Raw genomic sequence first — 13,542 nt, 5'->3', positions numbered from 1 at the left:
CCCTCTATTTGCCTAAAAGTAAGACATAAATTTGAAAAGATGTCTCTCTTTCCCAAACCAAGAAGGGAAACTCAAAGACAACTCTAGACTCTTGTCAGCTCAGAGCCAAGCACCAAGAGGAAGCTACAAAAAAAAAAAAAATCACTAAATAACCCATATCTTCTATTAGTTTCCCCCATATATTTACCTTACTATATTTTGCCACCCCTGAAAGCCTAAATCCCTTTGTCTTGTCACTTCTACACTAATTTATTGTTCTTTGTTAAGATGCAACATAAACCTTGAATTCTGACCATCCTGAGAGTTTCTCATCACTGAGTCCTCCTGTGTGTATGTGTGAAGCACTTGTTAATACACTATTTTTCTCTTGATTATCTGTCTTTAGTGTATTCTGTAGATCCAGCCACCGAACCAAAAAAGATATAGAAACTTTTTCCTCCCCTGCAGAGCCCTAGTATAAAAAGGATCCCTCAACATGCTGTGCCAATGATTCACTCTGTGCAACCACATCAGATGGCATCAATAGTTCATGGTCATTACAGTTCAGCCATTTCATACCCAAAGTATATGTGTTATATAAACACAAGAAAAGCAAAAACAAAATTTGGAATATTCTGTACAAACAGCACAACAACATCAGAAATATTGCCTGTAGTGCTCAGAAAAAAGAGGTAGATTTGATTTTAATACAGAGTGAGACTATTTTGTCAATAACTGAGTCATATTTGGAATTTCTTTATAGAGGAAGGTCACACTAGATAAATCTCTGTATTAAAATGATGTAGCCATCTCAAATATGGAACACCCCTTCATGTTTCCCTGTCTGTGTGCTCCTCACAAAGACCTACTTAGTAATTCAACTTCAGAGTATGTTGCTTAAAGTACTGGTGAATGGTTGGTTTCAACTTCAGAGTATGTTGCTTAAAGTACTGGTGAATGGTTGGTTTGCTTTATCATTTTGTTCCCAGATTTTAGTTGCAGCCATGTGATCTGCTGCTGAGCTGTCTCCCTCAGTCTACACTTAATGTGATTGACTGTTTGGATCTAATTGTAGAAGCTTACATTTTCCTAGGTTCATTTCATCCCATTTGGTTTTATCTCATCATGATCCTTTAAGATATGTCTTGTTATCTAGATATTAAGAATTAATGTCTTAGGTCTGAAGATGACAAAATGATTATATTCTTAATTACAATTTTTATTAAGATAATTGTAGATTCACATGCAGTTCTAAGAAAAAATATAGATTCCTTGTGCCCCTGTCCATTTTCTCCCAAAGTAACATTGTATAAAATTATAATATCTCAACCAAAATATTGATATTGACACAATCCAGTTTTATCTGTATTTATGTATGTGTGTATTAAGCTCTATATAATTTTACCAACTACAAACATATGCACCACTACAGTTAAGATACTGAACAGTTCCAACACCATATGACGTCTCGTGTCACCAATTTGCACCCACCTCTCTCCCTCCCACTACCTCCTTCAAGTCTCCATCTCTTACTCCTAGACATCATTAATCTGTCCTCCATTTCTATAATTTTTTTTATTTCAATATGTTCTATAAATAGGGTCATGCTATACACAACCTTTTGGGATTGGCTTTTTTCTCAGCACAATTCCCTAATGACATATCTAAGTTGTTGTATGTTTCAATAATTAGCTGCTTTTTTTTTTTTTTTCCGGGAATAAACAATCTCTTTATTGAACTACCTAGACTGGGAGTAGGGGTGGGCGGCGGGACCGGTCGCAGGAGATGCGCCCCTACGGGACGCAATTAGCTGCTTTTAATGGGCAAGTACTATTCTGTGGTAATTTGTTTTACTTGTTCAAGAACAATCAGGCTGATTACAGTTTGACTATTACAAATAAAGTTACTATAAACATTTGTCTGTAAAATAACAATGTTATTTGGGCTGGTTCTTGAAAGAAGAATAGAAGTTATATAGGGAGAAAGACATTTTCAGCTGAAACAGACAACAGCATATGCAGAGGTGTGAGAACCTAAAAGAGCATGATGTGCTTGAAAAATGTGGGGCTTTGGTTTGTGGTAGGAAGGACAGGTGCGTATATGGTGTATGTGAAAGTTTGTGGGTGTTTGAGTGTGTATGCCTATAAGGAGATGGGTATGTAATTAGATGTGAGTAGATGCCTATAAGGAGATGGGTATGTAATTAGATGTGAGCAGATGGATATAAGTGGATAAGTATGTGTATGGGTGAGTGGTACATGAATGTGAGTGCATCAATGGATAGTAGTTGGTGGGTGTGTGAGGATGGGTGTGAGTAGATGGTTGAGATTGACAGTTGGAAATGTGTATGAGTGTATGAGTGTGTGTAATTGAGTGAGTGTATGTATTTGAGTGTGTAGATGGATACAAGTGAATGAGTATGGGTTGCCAGTGAGTGAATGGATGCATATGTATGAGTAAAGAAATGGATAGGTGTGATGTGAGTGGAGACATGGATGTGAGTGTGTGAATGGATGTGAATTAAGTACAGTGTGTATATGAAAGTGAGTAAATGTGTGTTTAGATGAGTATGAGTGATTGAGGTGTGTGGGTAGGTGTGAATAAATGATTGTGAGTGTGTAGAAGGCTGTGTATATATAAATGGATACAAGTTGTAAATGGATATAAATGCGTGTGTGTGTGTGTGTGTGTGTGTGTGTGTGTGTGGACAGGTAGTAAGATGTGGGTGAAATGGCAGAGGGAAAAGAGTGAAGAATAACAGATTACCAGGGAAGGCAATCTGAAAATAAATTATGAAGAGCACTATAGCTACTTTCAGGAAATCTGATTGCCTTCTAGGAAATGAGGAACCTTTATAGATTTTCTTATAACACATGCAACATGTAATTGAAAAAAGATCTTGAGTAATAAAATCTGGAGAATATCAACATTTTACATCTAAGGACTACACAAAGGAAGTTCTTTAGTTTCCTAAAAGGATCCATTGCAGAATTTTCTCTAAAAACCAAACATTTAGTGGGAAAATAGATCACCCTAATCTACAAAATGTAATTTGTACCTAACTTCTTGAGACTATGTGTACTACACAAAGCCAAACTTATATGTTTCTTCCAGTTCTCAGGATCTGTTTAATGTTGTTTCAAACAGTTGCCTCCATGTCCCATCTTATATTACTAGTAGCTGACACATGTCTAAATATTTTTGTTAAAAATCCTGACAAATACTTCTGGACCAGAAAGCAAACTTCTGCTGTAGAATTTTGTGGCATTTAGATAGAACTTTAAAAAATGAAAGAATTTGTTTCAAAAGCATCTTCACTTTGGATGCTAAACCAATTCCCATTCCCCTTTCTGTGTGGCCTGGTATCAGGTCACTCAGATTTTAAGTTTGAACTGTCATATCTGGGGAAAAAAAAGTCAAAGTTCAAGCCAACCATGAAATCCACTGGTAAGCTCTAATTTGCTAAGTAAAAGCAGAAAAAAATAGCTTATAGCAAAGATTCAAGTTATACTCTTGTTAGTCTCCACTCTGAAGTACTTTTTGCATGCCACTTCTATAAATTGAGACCTACTTGAAATGCTAGCTCCAAAATGCTTCTCAGTTGTGGAATCTTAGGATATCTAACTTCTGGATGTCTCAGTTTCATCTTAGGTTTGGTGAGATAATAATACCTTGCATAGTGATTGTGAGGTTTAAGACAAAATGCTTAGCATGCTGTTTGGTAGGTGGTAAGTATGTTATCATCATTGTCACTATGAGGCTTTAATGTCTGTGTTCTCCATATTTTCATAAACCCCACAGGTGGGAAAATGTAATTAGGAGACAAACTATAGATTTCTGTAATTATTCTCCTTTGGTAAAATATTCTGAGGAATTCAAAATTTTCATTCTTTGGCTAACTCAAATCAAATTTTATTTTATTTTACTTTTAAGATTTTATTTATTTATTTGTTTGTTTGTTTGTTTGTTTGAGGAGAAAGAGCCTGTTGTGGGGCTCAATCTCACAATCCTGAGATCATGACCTGAGCCAAAACCAAGAGTTAGATGCTTAACCTACTGAGTCACCCAGGCACCCCAAATCATATTTTATTGAAACACATTCCAACCTGCAGTCCTAAAAAAGACAACTGAAAAGTTAGGAGATAAAGGAGTACATTTTCTAAAGGTGTCAAACTGAATCAGTATGAAATGTATCACTCTACTACCTGTCCCCAATCTGGGATCCTTGGAACAGAACTGGGTGCTGGACAAAATGTGGCCAATCCATGGCCTAACATGATAAGAACTGGTTCATTATGTTCCTCTCTCTGGGAAAAGAAGAGTAATGGTCACCTAAGCCAAGAGAGGACACTGAGAGAGAGCTGACACATCCCAGCAAATAAGTGATGTGTGGGAGGAAGGCTGAACAGAGGGAACGGGAGTGGCCATGGGAGAAACAGAGTAGAGCTGGTGGGACAAGCTGATGACAGGACACCTGGAGCTGCCACTGCTACTTGGGGACAGAAGAATGTGATGTTCTTCAGTCTTTACATATTACTTTGGGTTTAGAGAATATCTGTGCTCCTATAATGTCATGATACTCCTACCAGAAACAAGAAGCAGCTTTTGTCACCATGTCACAAATAAGAAATGAAACCTGATTCGGATGTTATCACTGTCAATCATGTCAGGTATGAAAGAGGAAGCAATCGCCTCACAGGTAGAAAAGTGGTGACCAGGTCAGGTTCACGGAGCTTGGCTGTGGACAGGCCTCTGTCACCAGCTCTCTTAAAAAGTGAAGCAGACTATGGTCTCTAGTTCTCTTCAGACTTTTCAACAATTTGAGAAAGAGACCTCATGAACATAGGCTTGAAAACCAATGGGGGGTAATATCTGGTTCTTAATGCTCTACTCAGCAGAAATAAAAAGAGCTTGGCTGAGAAGTTCCTTAGATTTTCCTCTAGAAATCTGAAACTTTATGAAAAAGTGCCTATAAATTATTTTGGTGTCTGGGCCAGAGAACAGAGTCTACTCAACTCTCTGGCTAGGAATTCCCCTGGGACATGTAGGTCTTATGTTTCCAGAGGTCTAGTTTTTAGATTCCCCTGTATTTCCATGCACATGTATCCTTCTCATAAATGGCCCACTGTCTGAAGCACTTGAATATGGTAAGAAGGCCTGCCTGGATTTATTTAATAATACATTCAGCCTGGAATGCTGCCTCTGGCAGTAGAGTCCAGAACAGAAATTTTGTGACATAATTTTCGAGTTCCCATTGCCTCCACCACCACCACCAACACATTATTCATTAAAGATATTTCCAAATTTCTTCCAACTCTTCCAATCATGAGTTAAAAGGCTAATTTTTACAATATGTTTACTCAGTTATGTATTGTTGAGATTTTACATCACTACAAATAGCGAAAATCCTATCCAGTCATTTCACGAAATAAAGGCATATCTTTTTATCAAAGTAAGAAGTCTGGAGGTCATCAGAGGCTTGATATTACCCATGCTTCAGTGATGGCCTTGGCTTTCCCCTCATGGATGTAACTGTTGCAATAGTACTACAGTATTATTTAAATCATGTCATTTTCCTGTCTTCCTACAGAACAGATAGGCTAATCTTAGGGTCCCTGCTCCTAGGGTCTAGTTGAGCTCTTCTCCTGTATAGGTTTTTTGTGATGGTTTGTGGCTGGCCCAGCTCCCAGGAAACAGTTCAGAGAATTCCATCACCCGATATCCACAGGACATGAAAACTGGGCGTCACAAACATCCTCTTACTTCTTTCCTCCTTTTCCTTTCCTGAGTTTTCATGCCCAGAAGTCCTACCTACAAATACTATTTCACTAAAATACAAAACAGCAAATTTGTCATGTGCTTCCTAAGCTGCCTAAAAATGTTCTCCCTTCTTCACTGCCCTGAGAACTCTTTTGTTACCCTGGATCCTGAGGTGGGTACCTACAGCAGAGATACACTTAGTGAAATCTCCATTTGCTTCCAGTGAGCTTTGACAATTTTTCAGTGTTTTACCCACCCTACCCCCACTCTTCTTTTCTTCCAGGAGCTTTCTTTTAAATGTTTTAAGCTAGTTTTCATTTATGTGTTCATACCATCATGTTCCTAGTTTTCAAATCACTAGGATCTTATAATATATAATATATATCATATATATATCATAATATATCATATATATCATATATATATATATATATATAAAAAACAGGATGACATATTTCAAGATGCTATGGAATCAACTTTTGAAGATGCATAAATTTAGAATCTATCCTGCAAATGTTGCATGGAAGGATGACGATTTTAGGCTACAAAACTCAATCCTTTTTGGTTAATTGTAAAATTTCAGTTACAAATCAACATTGAAAGAGATCCCATCACATTAAAGATATTTAAATTGTTGGTGAATCACAACAGAACCTATTTTATTTAGGAAAACAGTAGATAGTGTCCAATTAAGTAATTTTAGCTACAGCAGTATTCCAATGCTACTTATCAATAAGCTTCTCCTGAGAGCCTATGTTGAAAATTTATTTGCAAGTTTCTCGTCACCCATAAATATGGTAATAGCTAAAATAATTAAACTCCACTTGACATAGGAAATAGGCTAACTGAAGAGGAAAATGTGGTTCTAATTTTTGTTTGTTAAAATCTCATGTGTTTCATATATAAGACGGTTCACTTGGAACTGAATAGATAAAGCAATCCAAGATTTATCTTATTCTAATGTTGCATATCATTTGGTATTTTTGAAGGGAAAAGCCATGAACTGATTCAAATAATGTAAACCCTAATTTCTTATTACACATTTATGGTTTTAAAATTATCCATAATGTAAATAGCTTGTTACAAATTAAATATATGTATTTCCATCCTTCCAAAGAATATATATACTTGCTTAGCAAGAGGCTGGAATTTTATTACCTATATTTATTATCACATCACTTAGCACTCTGCTTCTAAATGCTGGCAAACAAGAACACACACACACACACACACACACGCACACATCTCTACACATATTCCCTCTAGGTCGGAGAATATATTGAGAATCATTGTCATAATCTTCACTTAGCAATGAATCCATGCCAGGGTCTATCTAACACTTATTTGGTAATGATTTGTTGGATTATAATCAGGTCAGATGGTACTAATAAGGACAATTATTGGCTGAAAATTGAATTCTGACTCTATCTGCAATTATTTATTTCTTTCCCCCATCCTCATTACTTCTCATTTTGCTCTTTGGTCGTTTCACAGTAATTTTACTAAAATAACCATTGACCATACCTCTGGGCTGGGAAGAAGTCACAGTGGTGGTGAGTTCAAGCTAAGATGATCATGGGGGTGTGTTCCTTTGCCTAGCTGTCCCACGAGATTCTTGATCTTAGTGTGGGCCTGCATGGGAGATGAGGGGTTGGGGAGAAGAGAGCTAGAGGAAAGGTAAAAGGCACTACTTTATTAGACACTAGAACATCTAATGTCTTTTTATTCTCTGTATGATCACCTGTTAATGATTTGGCAGAGAAGAAAACACTCTGCTCATTTTCTACCTTCTGCTCACCTTCTCATCTGAGAATCTTCATGCATCTTTTTCCTACATACTTTCATACCTGTCTCAGTTCTACCCCTATGATAATTGAGAACCCCATATGATATTACATTAATTGACATATATCATTGATGTGGCCAGTTATTCCTTTTGGATGTCTGGCCTGCCCTCTTAAGTTTGTTGTCAGGCAGGTGAATGGACACGACTCACTACTATGTGCTGTTACAGTGGTAGTAGGTGAATATCCACTCCCGAGCTTCTGTCTTTTTTGGAGCAGTCATATTCAACTCCTTAAATCACAAAATAGGTCCTAAACGTCCCTGGATTAAGTGTCCCATGATTGTCCCACCACTCTCAAGTAAAACCCAAACTCTTTCCACAAAGGCCTCTGTATCCCTGTTTTTCTTTAAGTTTCTTCCTTTGTCTTCCTTTACTCTCCCTCCTGCCAGCCCTGAGCTTAATCCTTTCAGGTCCTTAAAGAACCCAAAGGCCTTCTCACTCCAGGGTAGGTTAGGGGAGGAACTGGCAAGAGGCTTTGCACATGCTCTTGCCATGGCTAGGAATCTTCCCCTAGTTCTTTGCAAAGTTTTCTCATATTTTCTCTCTTTAAACATCATCAACTCAAAGAGAACCTTTCTGACTACACTTCTTCCAGTACTTTCTCTCTCTCTCAAACACACATACTGACACACAGAGGAGCACACAGACACACCTACATGCAGAGATACATGTGTGCATATACATACAAATACACACATGCAGAAATACACATCATGTACACTCATACAAATGCACATATGCATACATGCACACATGTACCACTGCTACCACCATCGACACAGTCATTATGACAGTGACATTACTCTGTTTTCTTCATAGCACTTACTATATTTTTGTCTTATGTATGTATGTATGTATGTATGTATGTATAATGTTTGTCTCCTCCACTTGGACGTAAACTCCAAGATATTAAAGGCTTGTTTTCTCTCCACATAACTGTATCCCTAGTGCTAGGCACATACTAGGTCCTAACAAAATAAACTGAATATTGAAGAACTCACTGAGATTAGCTTAATTTTATATTAATAATTTTAAATAGAAATCAATCCCTTTATTGAAATAGAGGAATAAAAACATAACAGGACTTTTGGAAAAGAACAGTTAACAGCCAGCTTTGTGGCATTTTCCCAGGTCTTTTGGGTACCTGAGCATCTAAACCATGTTTCTTGTAATCCTTAAGCAATTAGGAATTAGTATGCTAGCTTTAGAAGTCTAACTCTACCAAATCTGAGAGAAATGAGAATCCAGCCAAGGACTATGTCCTGGACCAAACCCTCATGGTAAAGAGAGTTTATCAAGTAATGAACAATAAGCATCTATAGCCTGGAGCTTCTCCCCAAGAATAGGGATAATAGGCACACCAGAGGTGACATATGATTAGCTAGGTAAGACACTGGGTGCTGTATGACAAGGCAGAAAGCTGAAGAAGGATCCAAGAAGTTAGCTTTCCTGCACTGAACTTATTCAAAAGTTGTTTCTCTTGATTACAGGCATTCTGAGTGCAGATGACTTCCAAAGGTTAATTCTCCTTGGAAGTCATATCTTTTCTGAAGAGAACCCCAAAGGACTAGGCATTCAGAGAAAGAAGAGCTTCATAGCCATGGGCCTTTAAATGTTAATGTATAAAATTGGAAGGTATTTCATCAGAACTGAAGATTAGACAAGTGTCAGAAAACCATAGCTCACTAGTCAAATCTGGCCAGCTGTCTGCTCCTTTCTGTAAATAAGGGTTTACTGGACCAAGTCACGCTTATTCATTTATGTATTTATCTTTGGCTGTTTTTGCCCTACAACTGCAGAGCATATGGCCCATAAGGCCTAAATTATTTATTATCTGGGCATTTAATAGGAAAAGTTTGAGGACTCCTGAATTAAAGCATACAAATGAAACCCCATTTTAATAGTGAAACATCCGATTATAAATCAACGTGAATTTATAAAGTAGTGCTCAACAACACCAGAATTCTACCAAGTTTTGCTTGCATGGGACTCCATCAAGCTCCTCATAGTCCTCTCTCAAACAACAACAAGAACAAAAACAATAACAATAACAAAAACCTCATAAAACTCTTGCTGCGTTGCACTCTGGACATTCCATTTGCAGCTTGTCATTACTTGAATCTCTTAACAGCTTGCGTTCTGTACATTCTCCTCCTTGCTGCCCCAATACGGTGTACACTATATGTAGTGCCATACTTGCATGCTCTGATATTTAGAAAATGCTGCTGTGTTTTTAAGACTCCACAGGAATCACCACCTGCTTCCTCAGGAAGGGTGTTTTGCAACAGTTCACATTCATCAGGGAGGTTTTTGTTTGTTTGTTTGTTTTGAATTGTATATATTCTTGAAAACGTTTCATTCACCAGAGAAGTTGGGAAAATGATTTAAGGTGATATTATATATAAACTTAAATTATACAGACACAGAGAAGAAACAGCCATGTTAATGTCCAAATTTATAAAGAAATTGCTCTTAGAAATATCATAGGAAATTCAAATTCTAAAATAAGATGAAAACTGCAACTGAAAGAAATGATAGTTTACATTCTGAAGCTTAGAGGAATGGATGTTTTTTGACTGCGATAGCAGACTTGGAAAGCCTGAGGAAATGTTCTTTAGTAGACACTTGAGTGTTGATAATTTTCTGTCAATTTACAAGAATGTATAAAGACATTGAACCTGGTGTTTATTTTACCAGAAACAGATTTTTTTCTCTATAATTGTGAGGAATACATTGTCAAATAGACAACATAGTGGAGATTATAAATAATGCTTCCTTGCAAAAATTATGAACCAAGAAATATTCTCCTTCCTTCTTTCTTTGTCAAAAATAGTGCCTGGAATATAGTAGACACTCAATAAATTACTGAATGAATGAATGAATGAAAATTAAGCTCACATATCATTCTGTATAAATGCATTTGAAAAATGCATCTCTTTTGCTGGGATTATCATTCTTGAATTCATGTCCAACTAGATATTTTGGGGGCTTGTTTGTTACAGAATCACTTAAAATCAGATTGTTGCCTAGGGAGAAATTTGGACAACATGCAAGAAAAAAGTGCCCAACCTAATTCAAACTGTTGTGCATAGTTCTACTGGCAAGAAGTCATGGAGGGACTCCACTTATATATTTGTTTTTAATACTTGCTGGGCTACTTACTAGCCAAGATAAGCTGTGTTATTAAAAATTAACAATGCCAATAAAGATAGATAAATATGTTCATGTAATAGAAAAGAGTCTAGAAATACATGGTTGATTCACATGTGCAGTCAATTCATTTTTGACCAAGATGCAAAGACAATATAATGGAGGGAAGAAAACCTTTCAAACAAATGAAAGGGAATGTAGGAGAAAAGTTAATATTAACTCTACTTTCGCCACACATGAAACTTAATTCAAAGTGGATTATAGAACTAAAAATAAAAACTATAATATACTAATTGTACAAATACAAAAACTATAAAGCTTCTAGAAGCAAACATGGATTACCTTTATGACTTCAATACATACAGAGACTTCTCAGACAAAACACAAGAAAAGCACTAAACTTAAAAAGAATTTAATTTTTCCCTTCATTTAAATTAGAAACCTCTATTCTTTAAAAGCCACACTCAAGAAATACCTGAGTGGCTCAGTTAGTTAAGGGTCTGCCTTCGACTCAGGTCATGAACCCAGAGTCCTGGGATCCAGCCCTGCATCAGGCTCCCCGATCAGCAAGGAGTCTGCTTCTCTTCTTCCTTTGCCCCTCCACCCCACTGGCACCCTCTCTTGCTCTCTCTCTCTCTCTCAAATAAATAAATAAAAATCTTAAAAAAAAAAAAAAAGCCACCATCAAGGAGTGCCTGGGTGGTTCAGTCAGTAAAGCATTCGACTCTTGATTTTGGCTCAGGTCATGATCTCAGGGGCCTGGCATCGAGTCCTACCATCAGGCTTGGTGCTTGGTGCAGTGTCTGTTTGTCCCTCTCCCTTTGCTTCTTCTCTCTCTCTCTTTCGCTCAAATAATAAATGAATTAAATCTTTTTAAAAATGTAAAAATAAAAACCACCCTCAAGAAAATTAAAAGCTAAGCCATAGATTGGAAAAAAATGTTTATAAGACATATATCTGAAAAGGATTTATACCATATATGTTTAGTCATAATTCAAACAACCTAATTTTTTAAAAAGGCAAAAACTTTGAATAGATTATGTACAACAGAAAAAGTATAGTCAAAAAAGTATAGTCATGGAGTAAGTTCATGAAATAAAATTCAACATCATTAGCTGTTAGTCATCAGCAAAATGCAAACTAGAGCCAGAGATACCACACACACTTGGATGGCTAAAATTAGAAAGGTTGCTAATACCAAGTGTTAGTGAGGATGTGTAAAACTGGAACACTCACACATGCCTGGTGGGAGTGTGAAATATATAAACACTCTGGAGAACAGTTTGGCAGACTCTCACAACGTTAAACCTACATCTACCTAGGCATTCTATCCTTAAATAATTACCCAGGAGAAATGAAAACATATGTCCACAAAAGATATCTACAAATATTTATGGCAGCTTTTATTCTTAATAGTGAAAATTTTAAGAAACAACACAAGGGCACATCAACAGGCAAACGAGTAAGCAAATTCATGGGATAGAATATTACCCCACAATAAAAATGAACCAGTTTCTGATATAGTGATATAGATCCCATTAAAAATATTTTGTTGAATTAAAAAAATCATATATGAAGAGTATATGCTGAATTATTCCATCTATGAAACCCCAGAACAGGAAAAGCTAATCTGCAAGTAGATCTACAGAAAGTAGATCTTGCTTGTGGGTGGCTGGGTGGGTAGAGAATGTCCTATAAAGGCTAATTGACATGTTCTTATATTGATAACATCAGTAATCATTTATAATCATTTATCAAAACTCATCAAACCAAGAACTTAAAATGTGTGCATTTTACTGGATATGAATTATATATCAGTGAAGATGATATAAACAAGAAAAGAAGCATCCAAAATAAACAAAAAAATATAAACAGATACTTAATAAAAGCAAGATACCAATCTCCAACCAACTCCTATAAAAATGCTCAACTTCATTACTCAGGGAAATGCAAATTATAACCACAGTGACATATTATTTCATACCCAGTATATTGTTAAACATACATATACCATCAATTTCAATGCCAGGTCTGAACCTAAGATACATGAAAACATATGTTTACTGAAAGACTTGTAAAAGAGTGGTTTATAGCAGCCTTAATTGTTAGAGACCCAAATTGGAAACAAGCCAAATACCAATGAGTAGGAGAAGAGATAAACAAATGTGGAATAATCCCATAATGCAATAACACTCGTCTATAAAAAGAATTGAACTAGTAACATACATGGTAATATGGAATAATCCAAAAACATACTGCTGAGCCCAAGTCAGATACAAGAATATATACTATGTGAGTCTATTCCTATGAAGTTCACAAATTATTCTCTAGTGATAAAAATCAGAACAGTGGTTCTCTCAGAAGGATGATAGACTGGAAAGGATATGAGGAAACTTTCTGGATGATAGAAATATCCTATGTCTTGATTAAGGTGATGGTTTACATGGTTATATACATCTGTCAAACTCACTGGTTTTAGGAACTTGAATTTAAGAACTTAAGGTCAGTTACATTTCCACATGTACATTTTATCTCCATTAATGAAAAAAGAGGTCAAGTCAATTGAGTAACTATAGCCTTTATCAACCTTTTATCTTTCAAGGATAAGTTGGTTAATAAACGTATAATCCTAGATTAATGTAAGATATACTTTATCTACCTTTCTTTGAAGACAATTATTTTTAAATAATTATACATTTAAATAATATTATTCTTGGGGTGCCTGGGTGGCTCAGTTGGTTGAGTGTCCAACTCTTGGTTTCTGCTCAGGTCATGTTCTCAGGGTCATGAGATGTAGCCCTGAGTCA

At 36.3% G+C, this 13,542-nt stretch overlaps 1 protein-coding gene across 8 annotated transcripts in view; it reads right to left on the bottom strand.

The window, feature by feature from the left end:
- LOC112649994 (zinc finger protein 474-like) overlaps window positions 1-13,542 on the bottom strand; it is a 53,206-nt gene that overhangs the window by 39,045 nt on the left and 619 nt on the right. The window contains exon 2 of one of the 8 annotated variants that reach the window (XM_025432606.3): window positions 7,264-7,371. The exons of the other annotated variants lie outside the window; for them this stretch is intronic. The gene's annotated coding sequence lies outside the window, so the exon portion shown is untranslated. The remainder of the gene's footprint in view (window positions 1-7,263; window positions 7,372-13,542) is intronic. 8 annotated transcript variants of the gene reach the window in all.

The sequence above is a fragment of the Canis lupus genome, chromosome 11 (genome assembly GCF_003254725.2).
Source record: "Canis lupus dingo isolate Sandy chromosome 11, ASM325472v2, whole genome shotgun sequence".
Taxonomy (NCBI): Eukaryota; Metazoa; Chordata; class Mammalia; order Carnivora; family Canidae; genus Canis; species Canis lupus.
The sequence above is the reverse complement of the archived record's forward strand: the minus strand, read 5'-3'. Positions and strand labels throughout refer to the sequence as shown.